The following is a 27460-nucleotide window of genomic DNA, read 5'->3' on the forward strand; positions in this document are numbered from 1 at the left end:
TTTGATGCTTAATTCCTACACTTAAATATAAAGCAGTATTAACCCTTCAAAAATGAATTAGACAATGGTAGGGTGGGTGGGCCTAATGCATTTTGTTCAGCTATGTCCCCCCCCCCCCCCCTCTCGGACAAACAAGCTGCCACTGCCCAACCACTCCCCTGAGGCTTTACAAGGAGGATAGCCAAACCTACCTTGGCCTCACCTGGGAGACCTGGCTTCAATAGGTCGTCTCTACCATCCTCTCCCAAAGTGCGTATCGCCTCCCTCACTGCATCACAATTCTCCATCCCTTACAGGTTTTCCCACCGACTCGCTGCAGCAGCTCCCTGGATATGCCTAATTAACTGAAACTGCTGAGTAGTAGCTGGAGCCTGTTAGCCCCGCCCCTCACTACCCTCGACCTAGCGCCATCTGTCTCGTGGGCTGCTTCACCTGCACAACGTCACTCAGGGCAATACCAGCTGGTGCTTAACTCCCCCTGGGTCTCAACATCGCAAACAAGGGTCTTCTTAAGACAGATTTGTAGAATCATTCCATTAACTTACGTAATGCATCATAAACCAAACATTCCTAATACATTGAAATTCCCAGCATTCCTCCTTCCCTAAAATTGCCAGTTGTGAATATTGTATCAATACCAAATCCCTATACTGTTCCACCTCTTTCCTTTCTTCCTTTATTCATAGCCTTTTCCTAGCATTTCCTAATCTCCCTCAATCACATCCCCAGCAATCCTGCCCAAGCGAACTACCCTAGTGTTGTTCCAAACCTCGAGCTTCCTCTTCCCCTTCGCTGTACTCTCCCATCCCTCAGTGGGATAGCTAAGTCTGCACCAGACTCTCCATCTGCCCAAAAGCTACCACTACTCAGGAAAACCTTGTGTTTTCCTGCCTCACCCAAATACTCTGCAACCCAGTTTATGAAGAAGAACTTGTGCACCACCAATTTGCGCCCCACATTTTCTCAACTATTCCCTCATTTCCATCATGTGATAATCCTGCCCAAATATGGATAAATGTACTGCATCAAATCTAAAACAATATGCATCCTCTTCCTTTATTTTCCTATGTGACAGAATTTCAATTCCCAAAAGCGCATGGAAAACACACATTGTTCTATTCAACAGCCTTCTAGCTTTGTCCATGGGTGCATAGTTAAATGCTCCCCTCCAATACCTCCTAGAAACCAATTCAGTGCAAACCATGGAAGTCTCCACCCATTGTTGTTTGTTTATTTGTAAGGCTTCCTTCATTTGTTGAAGCAATGTTAGGCCTCACAGCTGCACCAAATCATTGTTGCTGAAGAGCAAAATCAACATGTCTTGGTTCCTCCTGCTGGAAAAGAGTTCAGATAAAACTGGTAATAAACTTTTCCAATGCATAATACTTTTTCCCCACCAAAAAACCTTGTGCCTGCTACTGGGAAGTCAAGTATATATCTGCTGTTTCGTATACAGCACTAACCATTTTTAGGTCTCGCTAGACCTATTGTTACCGAGTTCCTTGTGAAGCGACCTAGATCTGGCCACGAGCGCCGATTACACCTCGTGGACGCGCCCCCTCTGGCCCCGCCCCCCAGCCGTGCACATCTCTTGCTCCAACTTTGCACAGCCAGTCAGCCTTTCAATCGCGCGCGCGCACACACACACACACACGCACACACCACACACCATACGCACACACCATACACACCTCACACACAGGTGCCAAGCCCCACTTACCTCCTCAGCCGCCTCTCCTGACTTCTGCTGCCTTCCACTCTGAGGGCGCGGGCTTCTCTCAAAGTCGGAAGTCCCGCCCCACGACTGCCGTGAGCGTGCACATCCCGAGACCGGAAGTTCGGGAGAGTGCACGCTCGCGGCTTTTTTTTAATGTGCAAATGATCCTTTCACGGCCGTGCAGCTTTACTGCTGCGCAGCCAATGCTTGTTCTTTTAGCTGTCGTGGAAGAATTTTAGAAGTGGTGGAACTGTTGTTTAAGCTCCCGAGTGGGGCAGGGGGGGGATGCAAGGGTTCATGGGCGAAGTGTAGATTACACCTGTTTGAAATGTTTATAGTTGTTGAAATACATGATACAACGTTAAGACTGTGCGCTTAAATGACGGGAATTTGGACTGGTTGTGCTGTATAAACTTGACATAATAACTTGAATATGTAAACGCTGCTGTTTATAAGTAGAAAATTAATTAAAGTATTACTACGCATAAACAAACATTGTAGACGTTAACCTGGCAGGCACTGATATTCACGAAATGCCGCCGGCCGGGCGGTTTGGAGTTCCGCCATTCCTTTCATGCATCACTTTCTGCATAATTTCCTGTACTTTTTCTTTTCGCACATTAGCAGCAGCTGCGTGCAATCATGGGCTGTGTTTGGGCTGTTAATCACGTCTCGGCTTCGGGGTACTTTTCATAAAACACGTGTTTTTTCGAAGTTGCGCTCCACAAGTTTGCCAGATGCGCTGACGCAATCACGCCCTTGTTCCGGACAACAGGAGATAATTATGATTATTTCCTTTTATTACCACGGTTATGGCTGTAAATTTATGAAGTTCGTCACATTTTAGTAGCTTAGGGGTTACAGATTGACACTGTTCTAAAGCCCACCAGATGAATGAGGCACACAAATGCACAGAACTCGAAGGGAGGTTGAACACATTTGCTTTAACTCACTTGTTTAGGTTTTCGTGTGTCACTCCACACTTACTTTAAAGCAAATACGTTTCAGACATTCCGACATTATATCTAGACAGTGCTCCTCTCAGCTCGGATACCGGCGACGTAGTTCAGCTCCGCACTTAAGCTGAGGAGGTCACTGTCTACATACCACGAGGCGTGTATCATGACGGGGTGAGCGCATGTTTTTAGGGCTCGCTGTCGTTAGCAGCGCGAAGCGCTGCCGTAGCGAGTATTATAGTCACCGTGCTCACAGCCAAGGGAGTACAGAGCTGTGCACGAGCGGCTATTGGCCTGTGCCCGAGCCGATTGTGCTCTGTGAACGCGCACGTCTCCGGAAGACGTGCTGCGCCCGAGCTGCCTCCAGCTTGGTTTTTTTGGATCCATTTCGCGGCCGACGCAACTAAACGATGACGTCTTGTTTCTCTAGCTCCCGAGTACTGGTGCTCCATCGCTTACTTCGAAATGGACGTGCAAGTTGGGGAGACATTTAAGGTTCCTTCAAACTGCCCCATTGTGACTGTGGATGGCTATGTCGATCCTTCAGGTGGTGACCGATTTTGTCTCGGACAGCTTTCTAATGTTCACAGAACAGAAGCTATAGAAAGAGCAAGGTATATAGTAGTGCGGTTTCCTTTAATCCATTTTGTTAGCAATTGTAGTGCTGCCGTTTTCTTTGAAATCTTGCACACAGTAGACTGTTTTCTCTATCTTTTTCCCTTTCTTAATTTTAATTCCAGCTATTACATTTTCTCCTTTAACTGAATGCAGTAAACACGATTTGCCTAGTGCCATACTGTTATTCCTGTCCATCTACACCTTGGCTGCCTTATCTCGGTGTGGACACCAGAAATGTTCTGTTGGTTATGTATTTCCCTCTCATCCTCCTCACCCCACCCACAAACAGAATATTAGTTAATTCTGTACCAGCAACGATCGTGATTAACTTTGGTAATTTCTTGGTTGTTTTATGCTTGTAACCTGTTTTTTTTATTAATTACTTTACCACCTGTTTTTTTGTTTCATAATTTCTTTATCTCCTGTCGTCTTATTAATTCTTCAGTTTAATCTCCCGATTAACATTCGTGATTCTTTTTAACTTTCATACTGTATGTTGTATGTAATATTTAAAAGCATGTCTCGTTTTTCTTGAGGTCCCCATATATTGTAACATGAAAGTGGCTCATTATTAAGGTTTTTTTGGCTGCATAATCTGCTAAGAGCAAACCGAAGGTGAATTGGACCAATAAGTCACATTCCTTTGTTCTGTGGAAACTGTAGGGGGATATCTCTGTATTTAAGTGAAATGTTTCAATCAAAACGCAACGAACAGCCCAGTGGTTTTTAAAAAAAAGCATACTCATTCTTCTTCCTTGTACCTATTCCTCCTTTTTAGGTCTCGCTGTCCAGCGAAAGACCTATTGTTGTCGACGTGTCGGGAATGTGGGACAGGGGATGTGCACGCACAAGCCCTCGGCGATTTCACCTCGTGGGCGCGCATGTCCAGCCCGGCGCCGTGCACATCTCCTGTCCACATTCCCAGCAAGTCAGCCTATCGCGCGTGCATGCACACAGACAGACACACGCACGCACACACATGCACGCGCACACACACACACACACACACACACACGCACACCTCCTGCAACTTTCACACATGTTTCTTAATTTCCCCCAAAGTCTCCGCTTTTGTTCCCTCTCTCTGCTCTACCTCCATTCTTGTTTTTGTTTGTTTCGCTTACCACGTGTACTCACCTCCATCTCGGTGATCCAGGGGCCAGGCTTGCATGTATCTGTGTCTACGGATGAATGTGCATCATCTATAGGAATCCCTCTCTAGGTCCTCACAGGCACTCACCTCGCTCTTGGTGATGCGGTGCCTTGCTAGCTTCACAACGGCGAAGTTGCCCTTCTCCCAGCGTGCGCTCGATGTCGTAGAAGCCCACCCGCACCGGGCCGTGCTGGGGGTGCCCCGGGGGCTCGGCCATGACCATGCTGGGGCCGAGGAGCAGCGAAGGCGGCACCGGCGTGCGGGCGCCCGGGGAAGCGGCGCGAGCAGCTCTGACTCCGGTCCGGTGGCAGAGCTCAGCCTCGGCCAGGGGGGAGGGGGGCCTGCACCCGGCACCGCCCCTCGGTGACGTCAATTGACGTCAGGGCACCGGGAAGAGCAGACTTTCACAGTTCACTGCCAAGCCATGGCGACCACAGTCAGCGTTGGCGTCACCGCTGAGATGTCAATCAGGGAGTGTGTCCTCTGCCAGCTCCTTGGCTGTCAATCTCTGGAGGTGGGCAAGGAGGGGGAGGCAGATGCCAGCTGTGCAGAGTGCCTGCCCTTGCCTACTCTGGCTCTGCGCACCCATGCAGCTGGATACCGCTTGCACCCGTGGCGTGGGTATATCCTTTATGTGCCAGCTCCGTTAGCTCAGGGTACGTGGTAGCCCCGGAAGACAATTGCACGCGGCACTATCTCTGCAGTTTACATAACCTCTACACTGATCTGTGCGTGGTACTTCAGGTATATCACTCCATAAAAATGGCGCTATTAAATCTTGCACCGAGCACTCTTTACTAGGAACAGCCACGCTACTCCGTCTAGAATGATCCACACAGCTCTTATTATGTGCAATGTAGAGGTACTCACCACATACTATTCGCAGGTATATTTGGGGTATCTCAGTGGATGCAATTATATTTATATTAGGTTACACACCTGTAAACGGTCGATATAGTAGCACTAGTTAAGATGCAAACACCAAGCAGCGGCGTGACGCACGCGTGAGCCCGTGCAGAAGGTGAGGGGAAACCCCCTAGTCTACTGCATCTCACAGGCAGATGTTCATTGGCCTCGGGGTGAATAGGGCCCCTCTGACGGTTGGGCCCCCCTGAAAGCTTGGGGTCTCTCCTGCGACGTAGGGGCTGCAGGGTTTTGCGTTACACCCCTGCACGGCACCCAACACTGCACGGCACCCAACACTATCTGTGAACAGTAAACGCCTTCAAGGGTACATGCAGTACATCCACTCCATCCAGCCATCCAACCCCCCCACTCCACCCCCCACTCCATCTATCCATCCATCCCCCCACTCCATCCATCCCACTCCATCCATCCATCCATCCATCCACCCATTCCCCCCACTCATCCATCCCCCCACTCCATCCAACCATCCCCCCACTCCATCCAACCATCCCCCCACTCCATCTTACCACCCCCCCACTCCATCCATCCATCCACCCCCCACTCCATCCATCCATCCCCCCACTCATCCATCCATTCCCCCCACTCCATTCCCCCCACTCCATTCCCACACTCCATCTCCCCACTCCATCCCCCCACTCCATCCATCCCACTTCATCCACCCCCCACTCCATCCATCCATTTATGCCCCCTACTCCATCCATCCCACTCCATCCAGCTACCACTCCATCCAGCTACCACTCCATCCATCCATCCCCCCACTCCATCCATCCATCCCCCAATACATCCATCCAGCCCCCCACTCCATCCATCCATCCATCCCCCACTCCTTCCATCCATCCATCCCCCACTCCTTCCATCCATCCATCCCCCACTCCTTCCATCCATCCCCCCACTCCGTTCATCATTCCCCCACTCCATCCATCATTCCCCCACTCATCCATCCATCCCCCACTCAATCCATCTTTCCATCCCCCCACTCATCCATCCATCCCCCCACGCCATCCATCCATCCCCCAACTCCATCCATCCATCCATTCCCCTGACTCCATCCATCCATCCCTCCCCCGCCCCACACTCCATCCCTCCCCTGCCCCGCACTCCATCCCTCCTCCGCCCCACACTCCATCCCTCCCACACCCCACACTCCATCCCTCCCCCCCACACTACATCCCTCCCCCGCCCTGCCCCACACTACATCCCTCCCACACTACATCCCTCCCACACCCCACACTCCATCCCTCCCTGCCCCACACTCCATCCCTCCCACGCCCCACACTCCATCCCTCCCCCGCACCACACTCCATCCCTCCCCCGCCCCACACTCCATCCCTCCCCCGCCCCACACTCCATCCCTCCCCCGCCCAACACTCCATTCCTCCCCTGCCCCACACTCCATCCCTCCCCCGCCCCACACTCCATCCCTCCCCCGCCCCACACTCCATCCCTCGCCCTCCCTCTATCCCTCGCCCTCCCTCTATCCCTCGCCCTCCCTCTATCCCTCACCCTCCCTCTATCCCTCGCCCTCCCTCTATCTCTCTCTCCCCCTCTATCTATGTCTCGCCCTACCTCTATCTTTCGCCCTCCCTCTATCTATCTTTCGCCCTCCCTCTATCTATCTTTCGCTCTCCCTCTATCTATCTTTCGCCCTCCCTCTATCTATCTATCGCCCTCACTATCTATTGCATCACCACAGCATCACTCGGCACCACCACATCATCACTCAGGGGTACCACAACATCACTATGCGCTACCACAGGATCACTGAACGCCACAGCATCACTCGTCGCCGCCACAACATCATTCAGAACCACCACATTATCAATCTGTGCAACCATTCAAAAACAACTGATTCAAATATGTTCTCTCAATGTTTCAAGCTTTATTACAAATGTCACAAAAAGATGTTGATATTTGACTTCTGTTCTTGGATTTTGTCACAATAAAATACACTGAACATAATCTTCACAAAAGTTATTTACAAAAGTTTAAGCTATTAAGCTATTGCCATTATAAATTACAATACCTTTTATTTAAGTATTAATTATTTAAAAAATTAAAAGCCATTGTTATTTGTAATATCAATACATCGAAGTCAAGTAAATACAACACATATTGCAGTACAAATGCTATAGGTGTCACATTTGCGAAAGATAAAACTATTGGCATTGTAAATGACAAAGCTATTAATTTCGCTATGTTCAAAACCAACACATAAGTAAAAAATGTCATTTACAATACCAATAGCTTAGACTTTCCTGATGCGAGACCTATTGCATTGCAAATGCTTGTTATAAAGGAGTGTCCAATGATCCATGTAACCATTCTGCCTTAAAGCTCAATGGAGGTAAAACCGAGCTGATGCTCCTGGGCAATCCCAGTCCCTCCATTATTGCGACCTGTTGGCCCCGGTCTCTTGGTGACCCACCATCCCCCAAGAAGGAGATCAAGTCCTTGGGAGTATGGTTGGAAGAAGATCTGTCCTTCAGGACTCATGCCAGGAAGACCGCAGGGGTTTGCTTTGGCTTACTGAAATCAGCCCGAAAGGTGTTACCTTTGCTTCCTGATCCAGCAAGGAAGCTGTTGATACGTGGCCTAATTCTATCGAGGCTCGATTATGGGAATGCGCTGTTTCTCGTCGCCCCCGAAGCGACCTTCAAAACCCTCCAACAGGTGCAAAACGCAGCTGCGAGAATCCTTATGGATATTCCCAGAAGGCAGTCTGCTGCTCCTGCCCTTAGAGCGCTTCACTGGCTCCCCGTGAAGGAGCGGGTGAAATTTAAAGCGCTATGTACAGCCCATAAAATTTTACATGGCAAAGGCCCCCCTATCCTTGCTAATATGGCCCGTCCCTATAAACCTCCACGTCTGCTGCGCTCGGACCAAAAACACCTTTTGCAGTCAGCGAGAGTAAGAAAAGCTCGTTCTGGGGGCAGGCGTTTCTCGGTGCAGGTGGCGTCTCTTTGGAACTCTCTGCCCCTCAGGATTCGCTCAGAGCCCAAGATCCTACCATTTAGGAAACTTCTTAAGACCCACTTGTTTCCACAGTAGTGATTAGCTGAGTCTCCCCTTCTGGTCTGTTGCGCCGGGACGCCCCTGGGTAAGCTGAGCGCATTATAAATTTCATATTATTATTATTATTATTATTATCATTTTAAGGGAATGCGGCCCTGGAGCACAACCTGAAGGAAAAGAAAATTGTATATCGGGGAGGGGGGGTTAATAAAAAGTAAACATGTGAAAATCGCAAATTTATTTCCTCACATATTTCTAACAACATTTTGATTTCCAACTCTCAATTCTTTTGATCCCCCACCAGGCGCACCCCAAAGTCGAAGCCTCAGTAGGCACACCAATCCTAAAATAATGAGTCCCATATTTCTCACTTGGTAAACCCAATCTTGTTCGAGCCATTCTGAGAATGGCCAACACATCAAATACTGCAACTTTAATTCCTTTCTTATGGCACAATGTCTCCCCATTGTCCCCCCAAATTTGTTTTGAAAAGTAATCCACACTTATAATTAGCATGTATTCTCTTTTCCACTACTGTTCAGCCAAACCCTTCATCCCCTAACCACCTCATCAGTCTTTGAAACTTTCAACCAAATATGTAATTCGGCTGCACCCTGTTATACATCATGCCCCGTCAGGCCACTGCGTATTCTCTTAAGCCCAGAAGCACAGAAACTCTAAAAGCACCTAAAACATTCATATCATGCATGAACAAAAATATGAACTTCAAATTCATTGTAACAACAAACTGGTAGAACTAGTATTAACTTTTCCAATAAATCAAATGTCACAGGATCTCTTAACGCTGTCTTTTTATCTTGCTCTGTACTCCAACTTTTTGAGAACTCTTCTCACTAATTCATCTTCTGCTGGATCATAACCCAACCATAGTTTCTCATAAAAAGATATGCCTGTTAGTTTGCCTGCTGTAGTGGTGTGTGATACACCCTTGTCTACCACGGCCGTCACTAAATTTGAAAGCCTTTTCTCTTTGTCCACTCTGTTATAGCAGCTCCCAGGTTCTGCATTACCATGTGCCTGCAATTCTTGCCAAGACTGCAGATAACTTCTTCTCATGGATGGTGCTGTAGACTTTTCAACCAACTCCACTACTTTAATTCCCTCCAAGCCCAAGTGTTCTGCGGCATTTCTGTCTTTATGCTTTCTGGACCAGGGTCAAACTGCAGAACATCTGCTACTGTGAACAAGATAATGCATCAGCTATGTTATTGTTCACTCCATGTACATGCCTTGCTTTAAAGACAAAGTTAAGCTCCAATACCTTAACATAAATGTGCATAATAATCTTAAAACTCTCAGATCCCTTGCTGTTTGTTTATTAACTAGCTCCACAACTGTCATATTATCCACACTGAGCATAACATCCTAGACAAACCATGCCATTGGCAAAATAAAGAATTCAAGGAAAGCAATGCTCCTTCCTTGTTTTAAGCAATGTACCGGCCACTGCTCAGCACACCAATGACCTTCCCAAAATATGCCGAAACCACTTGCACCTGCCACATCAGAGAAATATTTGCACTTGCCCGATAGTACCTTCTTCCAAAAAGTATAATGAGGCGCCAATAAAACTATCCAAAAAATACCAGGCGGGTTTTAGAGTGGGCACCGGGACAATCAAACAAGCTTTTAGATTAATGATGGTGTATTGGAAAGTCGTGGTTATAGGCAAGGGCAGTCTTTATCTCGCGTTCATCGATTTAAAGACTGCCTTTGACCTTGTACCTAGGGAGACCCTATGGAGTGTATTGGCTGATATGGGGTTGCCCCACTACTTACTATCACTACTCGTTAGGCTACATGAAAATAGCTTTGCCCAGATTAGGTGGGGCCCAGGGGGGGAAAAAACAAGCAGTATCCCGGTTGAGAGAGGTGTCCGCCAGGGATGTGTGTTAGCTCCCACCCTCTTTTCCCTTTACATCAATGGGGTGGTTGAGCATCTCCGGGAACATCCTTCAGATGAACCATCCCTGGCTGGTAAACGCATACCTACCCTCCTCTTCGCGGATGATACGCTCTTAATATCAAAAACCCCAATAGGCCTCCAAAGGCTCCTAAATAACTTTCAATCCTTCTGCTCCAAACGAGGCCTGGTAATCAACACAAGCAAGACAAAATACCTTGTGTTGAATCCTCCTAAAAAACCAGTCCGCTCCCCTACCCTGAACGCTGAACCTCTGGAGAGGGTAGAAGTCTTCGACTATCTTGGTATTCGACTTTCACATAAAATGAAATGGACCCCACATTTGGACAAAATGCTGTTAACCCACAAGAGGATAACAGGAGCTCTCCTGAAAGAACAACGCTCCTGCACAATAAGACCAATAGCTGTAGTCCTTGAGATCTATTCGGCTAAAGGGGTTAGTTCTGCTCTTTATGGGGCTGAACTTTGGGGCTCATCCATCACTGATGATTTACCAAGATCAGAGAAGAAATTTTGCAGAGCGATTATGTCACTCCCCCAGGGTACTCCCACGGTCCCACGAATGCTGGACCTAGGTTGTCGCCCAATCGTTGATCTTGCAAGATTCCGCCCACTTTTGCTATGGGCACTGTGAGAAGGTGGCCTGATATGCAGTGCTCACTATTCTAGTGAACACTATGTATCAGTCCAGCAACCCTTATTGATGATTGGTTGTAAGTCAACCTTATAGACCAGCTATCCTAGTAGCGTGGATACGAGCAGTCTAAGGCTAAAGACTCGAGAGGGCGTGTTAAGCCAGCTGTTATACCACATATACCCCTTGAACACCAAGTGAAAGGACACCACACAAGTGTTATGAAAATAAACAGTTATTTATTAAGAATCACAACAGCCCTGTACTCTTTATGAGGACAGGGTACTAAGCACAAACCAAAACTCTTACAAAAATACTTAAGTTAGCACAGTATATACAAATGCCCGAGGGGCACGGAAAACCATATACTTGGAAAGTGGAATGCGAAATTACTAGCAGGTAAGTACAGTACTAATAGGCTCAGGAATCGCTAGGACTTAACTATAGAACCTTCAGATTACTTATAGGAGGCCTAGGGGACTCGGGTGCAGTGTGTGCACTCTCACGCGAGATGCGGGACAAAGTCTATGGTAGCTAGGAATTGCAAAGTTAGTGTTCTCGGGCGAACCCGACCTGGTAGGGAGAAAACGAAAGAAGATTCTGACCCTTGGATAGTGAGGCTATGCTGGGGCACCGAAATGCCGAAGTTACCTAGCCCAGGGGCTGCAGCTGCATAGGACTCAAAAGACGTCGGGAATCCTCGTTGACGGACCAGGAGCCTGGAAGAAAGAAGTTGCTGGCAGGCTACCAGTGAAGAAAGTTCGGTGGATCCAAGCCTGGATCGATGGAAGATGACACCTGAAAGCAGAGGGGACCAAGTTCGAGACTACTAGCCAGTATTCAGTGGGCACCAGGAGGGCACCGGATGGTAGCCACCTCGACAAGGCGTGTGGGTGACGCTGGGCTCGGAGATCTCACGGACCAGGAGGCGTTGTTGGCGACCAGGAAGGAGGATCGAGCTGTCCCACGAAGATAGAAGCTGTCGGCGTCGCTGGACCCAGGATTGGGCAACAAAGCCTTGGCAAATTCAAGCCCACACGGTGGACCTAAAATGGCGTCTGGAGTGGACCAGGAGGGTCCGGGGTGCCTCTCTTAAAGAAGGAAGCAAGGGCCAGTCTGGAGCAACCAGACCAGCAGCAGTGATGTCGTCGGGCGTCGTTCAGAAGGCCACAAGCCAGCCGGCTAGTAGCCAAACAACGCGGTGCACAGCAAACAGCAGAAGGGCCCCACGCCGATCGTGGAGATGCAGGGAGGCTGATCTTGGGTGCTGGAGCTGCGCAGGGTTGGGGCTTCTCGGACCCCAAAGCACTCACCAGTGGAAGACTCGGTGGGCTTGTTACAAAGAAGTCGTGCAGTCTTGGCGATCGTCGGTCCCTCGAGGTCTCGTCGCACTCACGGTTCTCAGCTTTGCTGTAGAGGTGAGTAGAGGTCAGAGGTGCCAGGGAAGCCGGGTCTCGTCGAGCTGGGTCATCGGATTCGTGATGAAGGACTTGCAGCAGACCGCAGTGTTCTTAGGATGGTGCCCGCTTGATGCAGGGTGACTACTCCTTAGCCACAAGGGAGAATCTTGAGGAAGAAATCTTGAAGTCCTTTCGAAGAAAGTCGTGTCTTGATTCCAAAGATGATCTAATTTTAACAGGGGGCCCGCTCCCATCTTTATACTAAAAAAGGGGGCTGACCCGGTGACTAGGTCCTGCCTATGGGTGGGACTAGGAGGGGGGTGGTTACACCCCTCTGCCATGCCGGACTTCCCCAGGCCAGGGGCTGGTGTGCCCCTGGAACTGGTTCAGACCGGCCTATGCGTAGTGAGCACCGGGGTGCCACTCAGCAGTCACCTTCCTGAAAAGCCCTGCCTACCCAGGATACACAAAACCATGTCTGGGACGGTGCTAGCACCGCCCCGGACAGGAAACCCTTTGTCCAGGCCTCCCTCGCTGGAAGGACTCCCAGCAGCAGGAGGTCAGACTCGTGTCTGTGGTGGCAGCATCCATTTTGTGGAGCTGAGGCTTCAGTTAACTTTAACCGGGGTTCACAGTTACATACATGTCGTGTCCCTCTAGAAGGGTGGAATGCTAACCCCGTCGCCAGAATTGGCGAGGGGTTAGTATTCCAATTCGTATGCCACCTTACTCGACATGTTTTGATAAAGCAGTACCAAAGTTAGCATTTAACCGCGAGGATTATAATGCACTTAAGAGTATATGGTATGCGATATCATGGAACAGCTATTAGGACTTGGTTCCGCAAGCTGCAGACAGGCTCAGCTCATGCCAGAGCACCATCTCACACGATTTCAAGCACTCTGCCTTCAGGATTGTCAAGGCCTGCCATAGGAGTGACTGATAGGAATCTGTGTGTCCATTTTAGGGTTAGGTATAGGTATACCACACCTACAGCAAAGGGTGATTACACAACTTTGCCCCAGCTGTCATGCAGCCAGTTGTGTCAAATTTAGGAGGCCAGCCAGGGGTGGCATAATACATGCTGCAGCCCCTGGCAGCCCTGGGTACACCCATGCCCTGAGTTACAGGGTCTGATAGGGTGGCCCCGTACCAATTGGAAATGCACCTAGGGTAGATGGAATCCATTTTACAGAGAGGGCAGTAGGCCTGGGGTCCTGATTGGCAGGGCCCCAGGTCGACTATGTCAAAAACTGCTAAAACACAGGGCAAAAAGTTGGGGGCAACCATAGTCAGGAGGTACCTTCCTACAGGCACGACTGTGGCGTGTGGAGGAACTTGGTAAATATGCGCAAGGTCTAGCAGAAATCATGTCATTACCAGGGTGGCATAAAATCAAATGGTTGAGAGATATGAAGACATTGTTATTAAATCTGGGCTTAAACGAAGCATGGGTAAATAGATCCTCACCCCTGAAGTCAACTCTTAAGAAACTTTATTGGGACTGGATTTTGCTACAAAGGAACACTAACACTACTATGGGCAGACTTACGGAGGACTTCTTGAAGTTTAAGGACCAACCCAAACGGGAAGTGTACCTTGATACCATCGAAAAACCCTTTGATAGGGCTCTGTACTTCAAATTTAGAGCAGGAACTCTTCCTTTGTACTCTTTTACCTCACGTTGGAAATCCCCTGCACAGACTACAGAGCTTTGCCCAGTATGCCTAGATAAACCAGAGACAGTGGCACATTTTATGTTTGAATGTGAAGAGTATGCCCTTCCCAGGAGGGCTTGGCTCAAAAATCTATGCCGGCAGCTGGGCACTAGGAGCCACATGGCCGCAATTCGGATACTAATGTCTGACAGTCGTTCCATCTATGCTTGCGCCCTAGCCACATTTTTATCATGGGCTTGGTCCATTCGAACTAAAAGGCTAAAATTAACTGTTTAATTCTCTTTTTAAACTGACTGTTAAATGAACTTTTTAGAAAATATGTAAATTTTTAACCAACTTTTCCTATTGGGTTAAACTCTTTCTGTATGTCCATGTTTGCTTTTTGCTTTTAAACTTGATATATTTGTGATTTATGTGCAGCTTTTATGATAATTTTTTATCGAAATAAAGCCTTTTTTGACTTTGACTTTGACCTATTGAGTAACTGGTCACAGGTGGGATCCCCTATAAACTAAAGACAAACACGCACCCAGGGTAAAGGCTGACTAATTCCTCACATAGATAGTCGCACCACAAACAAGTCAGAGATAATTGGACCCAAAAATAAAACGTTTGGCCAGAGACTCGCATTCCACAGATATACCACAAAGCTAGGCACAACATTGTCGATGGGTACACTCAACCAATCAGGACACAACATGCACACCGCATGTAGTAATTGCATGCTCCTCATTCCGTACATCTGGACACATACACATTGGCCCACCGTAGCTCTCCCTGAGGTTGAGAGCCATCTGTGTTTTTATCAGATACACACATTTTATTGATTTACGACCAAGATGTTCTTTAGGAATGCAGAGACCATTTTATTGCACCTCATTAACTGTATAAATTGTAGCTCAAAACTTTGTACATTGAGATATTTTGAGCTCTCACACTCTGTCCAGGCTCTCTCGGCTGCAACACTAAATTAAACAAACTTGTTCCTTTTTGCCAAACACCCCTTGTCTGTTCATTTATTTAAGGTAAATTCATATCCAGGAAACATTTTGGTGAGCCCGACTGCTTTCGAAGGAAGGACCTCGGTCCGAACTGATTCATCTGCACAAAAAATATCGGTGAGCAGATTTTATAATTGATCAGAAGTTCTGTTGAATCCACGGGGTGTAGATCCGCCCAAAGGCAGCTGTTATAGGGTAAGATCCTTAGTCCCACCGTGTAGCATATGACAAACTAGAACGAGTGCATAGACAGCTTTTGTTTTTCTCCTAGGTAGCATGCTAGAAGAAGTCAAAAGTAGTTACCTGACTTTGGACGTAGAACACAGGCTTGGCCTCATCCCTGGGTGTAAGCAAGGGTTAGCCTGACCTTGGGCATTGAACAGGGTACACCTCATCCATGAGTGTTATTAAGGGGTGCCTAAGCTTGGGCGTGGAACAGGATTCACCTCATTGCTAGGTGTTAGCAAGGGATAGCTTGGACAGCTGGGCTTGGTGGCAAGTTTTTGTAGAAGAACCGTAGACTGACACAGGCAGATTAAGCAGGAAACGTGGCTTTATTTAGGTAGAAAGCAGAACAACGTCCTAACCTCCAGCCAGCCAAACACCAACTGTCTCAGCTGGAACACATCAGCCGAGTCAGCCTAGAATGTCGGACACACATTCTGAAAGGGACTTAAGGGGACACGAACAACACATATAAAGAGGAAGCAATGTACACTACAACACACATCCTTCCCTTAGGGGAACATGTTGATCAAACTCTAACCTATGTAATCATTTAAATAGAGAGGAAGTCTATGAAGACGTGAGCACCTGGAACTACGAGAAACAGAATGATCTTGAGCAACAACACTTTGTTCATTGGTACAAGCGGTAACAAGATTATCAAGATCAGCAACATTATCAAGACCATCAGCATCACCACCACCCTCCTCCCTGCGATTAGAAACATTTGAAAGCAAAGGAACACACGTTTCCACAGGAGGGGAAAACATATACCCATTGTTTTGCAAGGGAATGCACTCATTACCACTCGAATCACAGTCACTCAAAGGAGGAACAGCACTCTTAACAGACGCCAACCTCTGATAAAGAGCCACTCTCCGCACATTCCATTTCTCACCATTCTCCAACAAAACATAGTCTCGAAACACTTTCTTAATGCAGAAAGGACCTCTAAATTTTGCAAGACCTCTAATTACTCTACCTGACTTAACCTTCACCAAATCACCAATAGCAAACTTTCACATTTTGAAACCAGAAGATGAAGATGAGGGAATATCAACTCCCAACTGTTGATTTTTAAGCCAGGAAGGAGTGAGTTTCGTGCCTGCACGCCTCCCACGCATGAGCTCAAAAGGACTCTTTTCCATGGGCAGTGGTGCGATACGCCCACACCATCTCTTGAACAACCTCATTAGAGAAAGAATTGGATGCGCAAAACATCTGTATTATGCCTTTGACAACCCTTTTGACCCTTTCACACAAACCATTCCCTTGCGGATTGCACAGAGTGGTGCGGTGATGTGAAATTCCACAACTGGATAAAAACAATCGCATCTTATTAGACGTGAGCTGTGTGCCATTATCCGTTATAGGTACAGATGGAAAACCCTCATCCAAAAATAACCTTTTGAGGAAAAGGATTGTACAATCCGTTGTAATCTCTTTCACAAATTCAACCACTAGCCACTTTGAAAATACATCTATTGCTACAATTTCAAAGCGACAAGACGTAGGCAACTCATCCATGGGACCAATAAAATCAAGGCAGACACTATGCCAAGCCTGATCCGTGGACTCAATGTGAGAAACATAATGGTTGCCAGCAACCTATAACCTTTTCTCCCCCTCCCTACAAGTACGGGAATCTTCAACCCATGAAGCCTTTTGTGAGTCTATACCTGGCCACCAGAAATCAGCCTTGATCCTACGCTGAGTAAAGGTCTGGCCCAGGTGCCCCTCATGAGCCTGTCTCAATAACTTATGTCTCAAGTCAAAAGGAGGAATAAACCTATCCCCTCTTAAAAGTACTGCATCACCATACAATGAAAGCTCATCTAGAATCTTTATAAAAGGGCGTACGGAAGGTGTAACACAACTCTCCCTTTTTGCACCTAGTTTAACCATATCAATAACTTCCTTCAGCACCAAATCCTTACTCATAGCCAGACACCACTCTTCCTTGGTAAAAGTACCACCAGATAATGCACAACATCATCAATGTAAGCAACAGAACTCACATCCTGGCCCTCAAGATCCTCAAAATCAACACTAGCATCAGCCATGGGAAGGCGAGAAAGACAATCGGCTTGCACATTGCGCCAACCCGGCACAAATGAGATGTCATATTGATACTCCTGGAGCTTAGAAGCAAGGCTCGCCAACCTAGGGGAACCCTTACCAGTATCTCCAGGAGACAATACGCTCAATAAAGGCTTGTGGTCAGTCCTCAACTGAAAATGTCTCCCCCACAAATAGGACCAAAAATAATGTACACCCCATGCAGCAGCCAACGCCTCTTTCTCTATGACAGAGTAATTCTTCTCACACACCGTAAGTGGACGAGAAGCAAAGGCAACCGTCCTTTCTCCCTGCCCATGCCTTTGCAAAAGGACAGCTCCCAGGCCCAGACAACTAGCATCAACCATCAGAATTGACAAACACTTACTGTCAAAAGGTGCCAAGACACCCGCCTCACGAAACTCTTTCTTGATGGCAATAAAGCAACTAGAGTGAGTATCCTCCCACACAAACCTCACTCCCTTCTTAAGCAAAACCCTCAACACAGCTGTCTTGTCTGAATTTTTTTTAACAAATTTAGCATAAAACTCAATTAGTCCCATGAAGGAACGCAATTGATCTTTATTGGAAGGACATGGAGCCAACTGTATCGCTTCTAACAGATTCCTTTTCGGTTTAACGCCCTCTGAAGATATTTCATAGCCTAAGTAGTCTACTTTTTGTACCAGAAACGAACACTTGTCCTTCCGCAGGGTCAAACCTGCCTCCCCAATCCTATTCAACACCAACTTCAAAATTTGATTATGCTCAGCAACAGTGTCACCAAAAATCAAAATGTCGTCCTGAAAGAACACAGCTTTTCTCACACCCTTGAACAATTCAGTGACCATTCTCTGAAACACACTGGCCGCTGATATTAGCCCAAAGGGAAGCCTGGTGAATTGAAATGTGCCTTCACTTGTTATAAAAGCTGTTACATTTTTCGACTCCTCATGCAGACAAACCTGATGGTAAGCGCTCTTCAAGTCCAGCTTGCTAAAGAACTTCGCACCATTCAAAGTTGACACCAACTCCCCAATATTGGGAAGCGGAAACACATGTGCAACAACACACTTGTCCAAAGAACGCAGGTCCACACAGAAACAATTTTTTTTATCTGATTTTTGGGTGATGACCACTGGAGAAATCCATGGCGACGCCTCAACAGGCTCAATAATTCCACCCTGTAACATTTCATCCAAAACCGCTCTCACTTCATCCTTGACAGCAATAGGTATTCTCCGTACTTTATGTTGAACAGGTGTGGAATTGTTCTTGATCAGAATTTTGTGGACATACCCTTTTAATAGACCAAACTCTTCCCTGAACACTCTCTCCTCACCTTTGATTATATCATCAACAGAAAACTCATCAACCACCATGACTTGTACAGCAGCCCTTGGATTGACCATGATGTGGAGATTGTATTGGTGGATCCATCCCAAGATAGGTGGACCATCTACAGCGACATATACTCTACCATAAATAGAACTGTTTTTGAAAACAATATCAGAGTCCAAACACCCTATCAAGTCAATAGTATGTCCCTGGTAGCTCGTGGGACAAATATCAACGTCATTCAAAGATACATCACTCAACACACTCACAAACATATCCTCAGGTATGATGGTGTACCTAGATCCGGTATCTACCATGAGACTAACAGTGTGACCATCAATGACAAATTCGGCTGTGGGCCTGTTTTTTCTTAATTCATTAAAGGTGACAACATCAGGAAATGAATCTTCAACAACCAAAATCTTATTTCTGTCCCTCTTAACATCAGCAATTGCCTCATCGACAACAGCAACCTTTGTCTTTAACTTGTTACGACACATTCTAGAAAAGTGGCCAATCTTTCCACAACTGAGGCACTCTTTGTTGTTTGCGTAACAGAATCTCGCCTCAGACGTATGAGCATTACTCCCACATCTCATACACAACATTTTACCAGGCGTTCTATTATTAAAAGTTTTCTTTTGTATATTCGTGTTTTTACTCTTTACAAACGCCACACTTTCTTCGTCAAGATGAGTATCCTCATCCAACACCCGCTCAGACACCGACAAAATCTGACTCTGAGTGTTACATTTTTGTAATTTGCGCATGCACCTCTCAGATTCCTCCACTACTTTTGCTAAGTCAATAGCTAACTTCAATGGAGGATTTTTGGCTGCCCGTAATCTCTCCTGGATTTTTCTATTGTTGCATTGGATGATGAGTTGATCCCGTATTAACTCATCAGTCATCTGCCCAAAATTACACTTGACAGACAACTCCCGAAGGCGTCCAACAAAATCATCTATAGACTCATCTCCTCTTTGCTTGTTGATGTAGAACTTATACCTATTCATGACTAAGTTCTCTTCTTTTGCGAACCTAATTTCAGTCTCGTAACCGCTTCCTTATATTCATTGACTGAAGATTGTCCAGAATGCAGCGCTTGAGGAAGGTACTGAAAAACTCTCAGACCCTCCTTACCCAAAGCACTTAGCAATAAAGCCTTTTTACGTTTAGCCGAGAAATCTTGACCATCTCATGCTTTGATATGATTATCGAACATTTTTATCCAGTCTTCCCACGAGATAGATGGCGTACCTGGCTCACTTAAAAATTGTGGGGGCAGCGCTACTACCACCTGTTGAGCCATCATAAGAAAATACACAATCAAAAACAGTCAAAATCACTAAGAAGATGACACTGTTCACAAGCAGAGTGATTGCGTAGTTGTAAAAGTAAATTGGTACTAGACACGAGTATTATCTAACCATCAGGATGTGAAGAACAATAAATACAATTAATTTCAAAGGCTCGACCAAGCAGTTGACTGTAAGTGATGAGGATGATGAGCAAAGTCACTGTAAACTTACTGCACTACAAAGATGAGCGTGTCATCGTAACCATGCTGACACTCAGCTCAACTTCGATCACGAAGAGGAAATGTCCATGAAGAGACGCAGAGGAAACAGCACTGCTACTCACACCTGTGCACTTAAATCCTGGAAGTGCAAGACGCAAGACGTGTGGACACATGGGAGCGTAGATAGTAACACGTCATAATTAGACACGAGCAGAACGCTGAATTTGCTAGGGTACTTACCTCAATAGTACGTCACAGCCAACACGCCGTGAAGCTGCACAGAATCCTCTCGTGGAACACTCACGCGAGCAAGGAACGATGAATTCGCTACGGTATTTTCCTCAATAGTACGTCACAGTCAACACGCGGTGAAGCTGCACAGAATCCTCTCGCGGAACACTCACGCGAGCAAGCTCAAGCTCACTTCAGTTCTCCAACAGTTTTCTCAAATATGTTGAGATAAAGATCCACAAAAATACCTTTCTTTCGGTAGCGGGCACAGGAGGACGTCACACGATATGGGTTCGTTATCTTGGAGGTAGGCTCACGTTGTTCACCACGTTGTTTACTTCCGAACAAATAGCTGTAGAACTGCAATCTCGTCTGACCGGCTGCCATAAATTCCAAGTCGCCAAAAATGTTGTAGAAGAACCGTAGACTGACACAGGCAGATTAAGCAGGAAACGTGGCTTTATTTAGGTAGAAAGCAGAACAACGTCCTAACCTCCAGCCAGCCAGACACCAACTGTCTCAGCTGGAACACATCAGCCGAGTCAGCCTAGAATGTCGGACACACATTCTGAAAGGGACTTAAGGGGACACGAACAACACATATAAAGAGGAAGCAATGTACAGCACAAGTCATTTTGCAGAGTCTCTGGATGTGATATAGAACCAACGTCTCAAACTTGATGTTTTAGTTACAATGGTTCCTAGGGCTTTAGATTTCAACACTGATAGCACTTGAAAGAAGTGAGAGGTGTTCCCCTTGTTCTCTCTGCTTGAATCACTGGTTGTTAGACAGTGACACACAGAATCCCTGGGTGTAATATAGGATGTAATTGAGAAATTAGTGAAAAATTTGGGCCTTGGTGAATCAGGTGTAGCTTTTGCCAGGCCACATAGGGCCGATAGTTATCCGTTTTTCTTTTTCCTCTGCTTAAATTGTTGCTAATTTTTGTCCGACGAATGAATAGTGACAGACTATTAGACTCACCTTGCTCCACGTACTGCACAGAGCACCCCCTCTCTGCAGGCTATAGGCACTAGGAGAGGGCTCAGTTTTTTTGGACAAAATAAAACATTTTTAGTTTCTAAAAGATTTTTTCCATTTTTACACATTTTCTGATGTTGTGGTGCTGTTGAAATTTTGCAACTCATGCTGCATGTTTAAATGATATGTCGTGTTAGCAAGTCTATGCTTTTAAGCAATAGTTACTTTTTTTCCAAAACGTAAGTTCACTATTGCTAGTTTTCTTCTGCAAAACAATCTGTACTGCCCTGAATTAACAAATGCAGTAGACCTGCCTATGTCTAACTTCTGTAGCACTTCTACCTACTGGAAATGTTTTCCTGCCCCCCTCCCTCCAAACAAATGCCCCAAAAATCATAGCTAGTAAGGGAGATAAAGGCGTAGGCACTCATAAGAATGGTAAACGCAAGCAAATAGTTGGGAGGGTAACTAACAGCAAGAAACCAAGAAGAGCAAGTGAGCCAAGGGCAGAAGACCCACTTAATCCAAACCCAATATTAGAACCCTTAGCTGCCTCTGGTGCAGAGTCAAGGTATCCTACCTGGGTCCAAACGCTAGTGGTAGACATGCTGACCCAATTTAGAGTAATCATAAAGGAAGAAGTAGCCCCCCTAGTCGACCAATTAAATATATTGACATCTTCAGGGGGTTTGAGGCAAACGCAGGCTAGCGCCAGCGCAACACAACTTCCATCGAAGGAGGGCAGTTCTAATTGCTAGTCAGATCCCAACTCCCGGGCTTGCTTAGACAAACAGGTGACACCAAGGACTCGCTCCTCTAATATGCAACAGACCGTTAGCCGAGACAACAGTTATACCCAACAGCATCCTGGTGTACAGTGAGAGCAAGAACGGGCAGCAAACACAAGGCTGAGAACACCTCGCAGTGCGGTTGAGAGTAACACCTCAATCAGTAATACGCGGGGCATCCACCAACCCATTAGTACTGTAGCAGGGCCGAGTACAAACAGAGAGGAGTTGAGGAGGGAAGAGTGTCCTGTGGGTAGGACGGTAGCAGCTGCCTTGCCAACTATAAATCTTCCGCCAGCATCCGCACCCTATGTAATCATTCTGACTGGGGTCCCACCTCTCAAAAACACCCAGAGGGAATCACAACTTGATCTCAGGAACAAGAGCTTATTCTGGCTAGCGAAGCACAGGCAGTTTCCTTATGAGAGGGCGGGGGAAATTTTAATGGTTTGGAGAGTAGATTGGGTGGGTCCCAGTACAAAACTAAATCAAGGGTATTGTGTGGTCATTAATTTCAAAAATCCCCAGATTGTACACATGTTACTAAATTATAAAGCCAGCCCTGCAGAGCCCCGTACAGAGGTGAGAGCTTTTTTGCTTGATTATTTCTACTCCCACTGTTCTAATTCTGGTAGGGCAAATGTAACCTCAGGGCATGAAATGCATTTAATTGAAAATCAGAATCTGGGTCACAGATACCCTCCCATTAGATCTCTGTTTTTTAATTTGCCGGTACATAACCGCTATGGGGCTCTGGAAGATGTGAATTGACCATCAGGGATAGGGGGTCTGGGCTATTCAAAGAGCCCCCCGATGCCCCCGAGAGGACGAGTAAAGTTAGACCAAGGGAGTGCAAAACAGCCCTCGGATATAGGTCCAGAACGGGGGCTTGTGTTCCCGTTACCTTGCAGGGGAGCAAGGCCCAGGAGGGCCCACGTTTTTTACCAGAGTTCACAGCCACCAGTCCTCCTGCCCCTTCTAATAAAATCGCTTAGGGGTTAATCCCACCAAGTATAGTCGTACCCTGCACCGACCTTCCAGGAGGAATCTGTAGCACAGGCAGGGAGGTGAATATCCTCTCCTGGAATGTGGCTGGCATCAAGGGTAAACTCTCTTGCCCTGAAGGGGGGCTTATTGTGGATCAGTTTGACATTTGCTTGTTCCATGAAACATGGGCAAGAGATGAGTGCGCAAGGGTGGGATTTGCGACTTTTAATATTCCAGCTGTCATCAGAGAGAGGGGTAGACCGATTGGAGTACTATTTATTTGGGTCGTCTCCCATGTGGGCTGCTCAGCCAGTTCCTTGATCACCTCCTCCAACGACATTTAATGTGTAACGCTTACTTTTCCTTCTAAGTTGTAGTGTGCTATCATTAACGTTTACTCCCGCCCTGTAAGTTTGAACCAGGAATCAAGAACACTTGACAATCTAAACGCCTTCATTCCCACTGTGCCAACCAACACAAGGCTAATAGTTGGGGGAGATTTTAATTGCCAATTCGAGCTCCTTTCTGCCATTCATGATCTGATTACCAATGAGGAGGACCTCCAGTGGGCTTTTCTGGACCCACAAATCCAACCGGTTAAGTCGTGCCCCCCCTGGTATTCCAATTTAATGCCATTTTCTTAAACCATTTGCTGAGAGCATGTAATGGTCGTACTATTCCTGACAGGCCGGGAAAGCCAACATTCAAAAGAATTGGCCAAGCTTCCCTTTTAGATTATATCTTAGTGGAATCCAGTTCATGGCATAGGTTTTCTGATTTTGTTGTAGTAACATGTCATTATAGTGACCATAATGCCCTGGCACTGACATTGAATGCTCCAGATTCAGGTATTCTCCCTGTTAGTAATCCCCCCCATTGAGAACACATTACTAATTACCAATAACAGGAGAAGAATCAAGTGGGGGACAATAAAACAAACTCCTGAGAAGTTGGGAGCCCTTTACAAAGCAGTAATACCAGCTCTGCAAGAACTTAGCAGCATTTCTTCCGACTGGGATAACCCAGCCTATATTAATCAGGTTGGAGAACTCCACAAGAGTTTGGTTACTAGACTAGCTGATATATTCTACCCAGTAGTACGGCCCAAAAAAACAAAATTGGCATCCCAGACGTGGTTTAACGATAACTGTTGTAAGGCTAAAGAGGCATTGATAGCAGCTATTAAAGCAAAAAATAAGCTTTTAACCAAAACAAGGAGGGTTTTATATAAAGAGGCTGTCTGCCAGGAAAAGCAGTCCTAGGAAGTGAATAAATAGGAGGACATCAAAACCGCCCTATTCAACTGGGATATGAAGGAATTCTGGGCTATAGTTATAACAGGTAGCAGGGAGGGAACCCCACCTAATGAATTGAATATTCCAGCAGAAAAGTGGGCTGACCACTTCCGGGCGTTATACACAATAGAAACCAACACCGGTTCCCATTATAGTAGTGACACCGACCCCCAAGGGGACCTGGATGCACGTACTGGGCTGGCAGTGGACTCAAATACCCCTGTACCCAGGCAGGCCAACAAGGTGTCCCTTGGAATAACCCTCCTTGAGGTTACCAAGGTGGTTGAGAAACTTCCAGCAGGCCGGAACCTGGCTTAGACAGGTTACCTGGGGATTTGTTTAGAAAAGAACTAACTATCTGGGGTCCCTATTTGTGCGTACTATTCGGGACTATAATGAATGGTATGCCGATCCCTGATACCTGTCCGGAAATTGTACCAGTCCTGAAAATGGGCTCTCTACCTCTCCTTGCAAACTATAGACCGATCAGTTTGAGCGATGTCACCGAAAAACTGTTTGCACAAGTACTCTTAGACTGAATCCAGGGGTGGATCCAAGAGACTGATGTTTTAAGCCCCTACCAAGCCGGATTCAGGAAGAACACTTCCACCGTGGACCAAATATACAGACTCCAACTTATTCTTTGGAAAACCGTGTCAATGGAGGGTGGCAGCCTCTATTTGATTTTCGTGGACCTGAAAACGACTTTTGATTTAGTCCCCAGAATTAAACTATGGGGGTACTTAGAGAATTGGGGATTCCCTCCTATCTGCTAAGCATGCTTATCAAGCTGCATGCCGCCAACTATGCCCGAGTAAGATATGGAAAAGGGGGAGGATTAACCACCAGACTTCCAGTTGACAGAGGAGTGAGGCACCAACCCTGTTTTGCCTCTTCGTCAACGCTCTTATTGCCCAACTTACAGAGGTTAAGGACAATGATGCCCCCAAAGTAGCAAACACAAAGGTTCTAGCATTGATGTTTGCGGAAAACACTCTTCTGCTGTCCAAGTCGCCGTCGGGAGTCCAGAGGATCCTGGACAGCTTTGTCATCTTTTGCACCAACAGGGGCCTGGAGATTAACACCATGAAAAACAAGTTAATGGTAGTCAATCTAGCCAAGAAAGCACGCGCAAATCCCCACCTAAATGGCATAGCACTGGAAAGGGTTCCTGTGTTTGACTACTTAGGGGTCACCTTTACTGAAAACATGGATTTGGGGCCTCAAATAGCCAAAGCCAAGCTTAAATTAGCTCAGACCTCCTGGGGAATAGCCAAATTGCAAAGGGAATCAACCCTCAAACCTATTGGTCCTGCCATTGAAATATATAGGGCTCAAGCAAGGGGAGCCACGTTGTATGGGGCTGACATCTGGGGCCACTGTTCTCCTACCCTCCTAAGTAAAGTCGAGAACAGTTTTTTGAGACAAATTCTGGGCCTTCCGCGCAGTACCCCACTAACCCCGCTGCTGCTGGATTTAGGTATTAGGCTGACTGAAGATGAGGTTGCTCTACGTCCCCTAACCTTTTGGCGTAGGCTGTGGGTGACCCCGGAACTGGTAGAGTTACAGGTAGAAACCAAAGAGCTATTAGGTTTCCCAGGGGTGGAAAAAAAATTGCCTGGTTTGCAAACATAAGGGACGAATGTGCAAGGATAGGCAAGCCAACCCTTTGGACCAATCCGGAAGAAACTTGCTTTGCAGTTTCACGAGCTGAACTGGTGAGAACTTATCGTATCCAAAAATTGAAAGCCATCTATGGAAATCCAAATGTTGGTGTTCTGACAGTAGAATTTCTCTCTGTGAAAGATGAGTACAAACTAGAACCCTTTCTGGATGACATTATACCATTCTCAGCAAGACAACTATATCTTCAGTTCAGATAAAGTACCCTTCACCTTCGGGCCTTTACTGCTAAATGGTCTGGATAGGCACAACGTGGGTGCCCAGCATGTAACCATCAAGAGGAGTCAGAGCTGCATGTGCTGTTCTTTTGCCCCAAATACAAAGTGGCTAGGCGATGTTGGCTTATACAGTTGTGTTGGAATTTGGGGTTCGTGCAATGCCAGGTGGCATTTAGAGTTCTGAAGCATGATACCTCTAAGCCCATTGTCTTTTCGGTTTCCCAGTTTTTAAATGCAATGTGGCGTAGGCGATGGGCATTCTTAGAAAAAGAGAAAAAGAGAGGCACATAACAACAATTATTCAAGTTATCAGTGCATAGATCATTTTATCCTTGTAATTATGGAGAGAAATAAATAATACCTTTTTTAATATGTCTTTTCATGGTCTTTTAAATCTTTTATTCTTTTAACATGAAATGATGATTTTTAATTGAGGTATACTAAGTACATTCCTCTACAGTTTTATGTATTGTATTGATCTTATTAATTCTGCTTGCCCTTCTTGATCTTCCTAATGAATTGATTTGGCAGCTTCCACTGTTGCTTGTGTGTTTTTCTTTTTTTTCTTCTGTGCCATTATTGCATTTGCACTTTCATTGAATCAAACGCTAGGATGGTCCGCATAGCCAATTCCCCTTGTTGACACAGTCGTTGCATTCACATTTTTATACTTGTGTTTGGTGTGCTTTAATCCTATAACGTTATGTTTTGGATTGTAATGTATTTATACTTTCATGGTCTTATTGACCGAAATAAAGGTGTTTGACATTCAGAAATGCACTTTCATTACAGGTTATTATTATTTCTTCGTATTATTGTCTCTTGTTACGTACCTTTTGTGGTTGCGTCAGGTTGTTTTTGAGCCCCTGACCTTGAATTAAAGTTTTGGTATCACCCCTGTCAAAACAGTTTCCCCAAATAAAGGTAGAATCAATAACTAATTTTGAAGGAAATCCTAGAGATGACCCAAATGTTGCAAACCCGTAAAACAAGCTTCCCACTTCATCATGGAGACACCACTAGACCACATGAATGTGAAATTACCCAGCCAGGCTTGGAGACTATAGAGACACAGCTGTGGGTGGCATACC

This window comes from Lissotriton vulgaris, chromosome 11 (assembly GCF_964263255.1).
Source record: "Lissotriton vulgaris chromosome 11, aLisVul1.2, whole genome shotgun sequence".
NCBI classification, from domain to species: Eukaryota; Metazoa; Chordata; class Amphibia; order Caudata; family Salamandridae; genus Lissotriton; species Lissotriton vulgaris.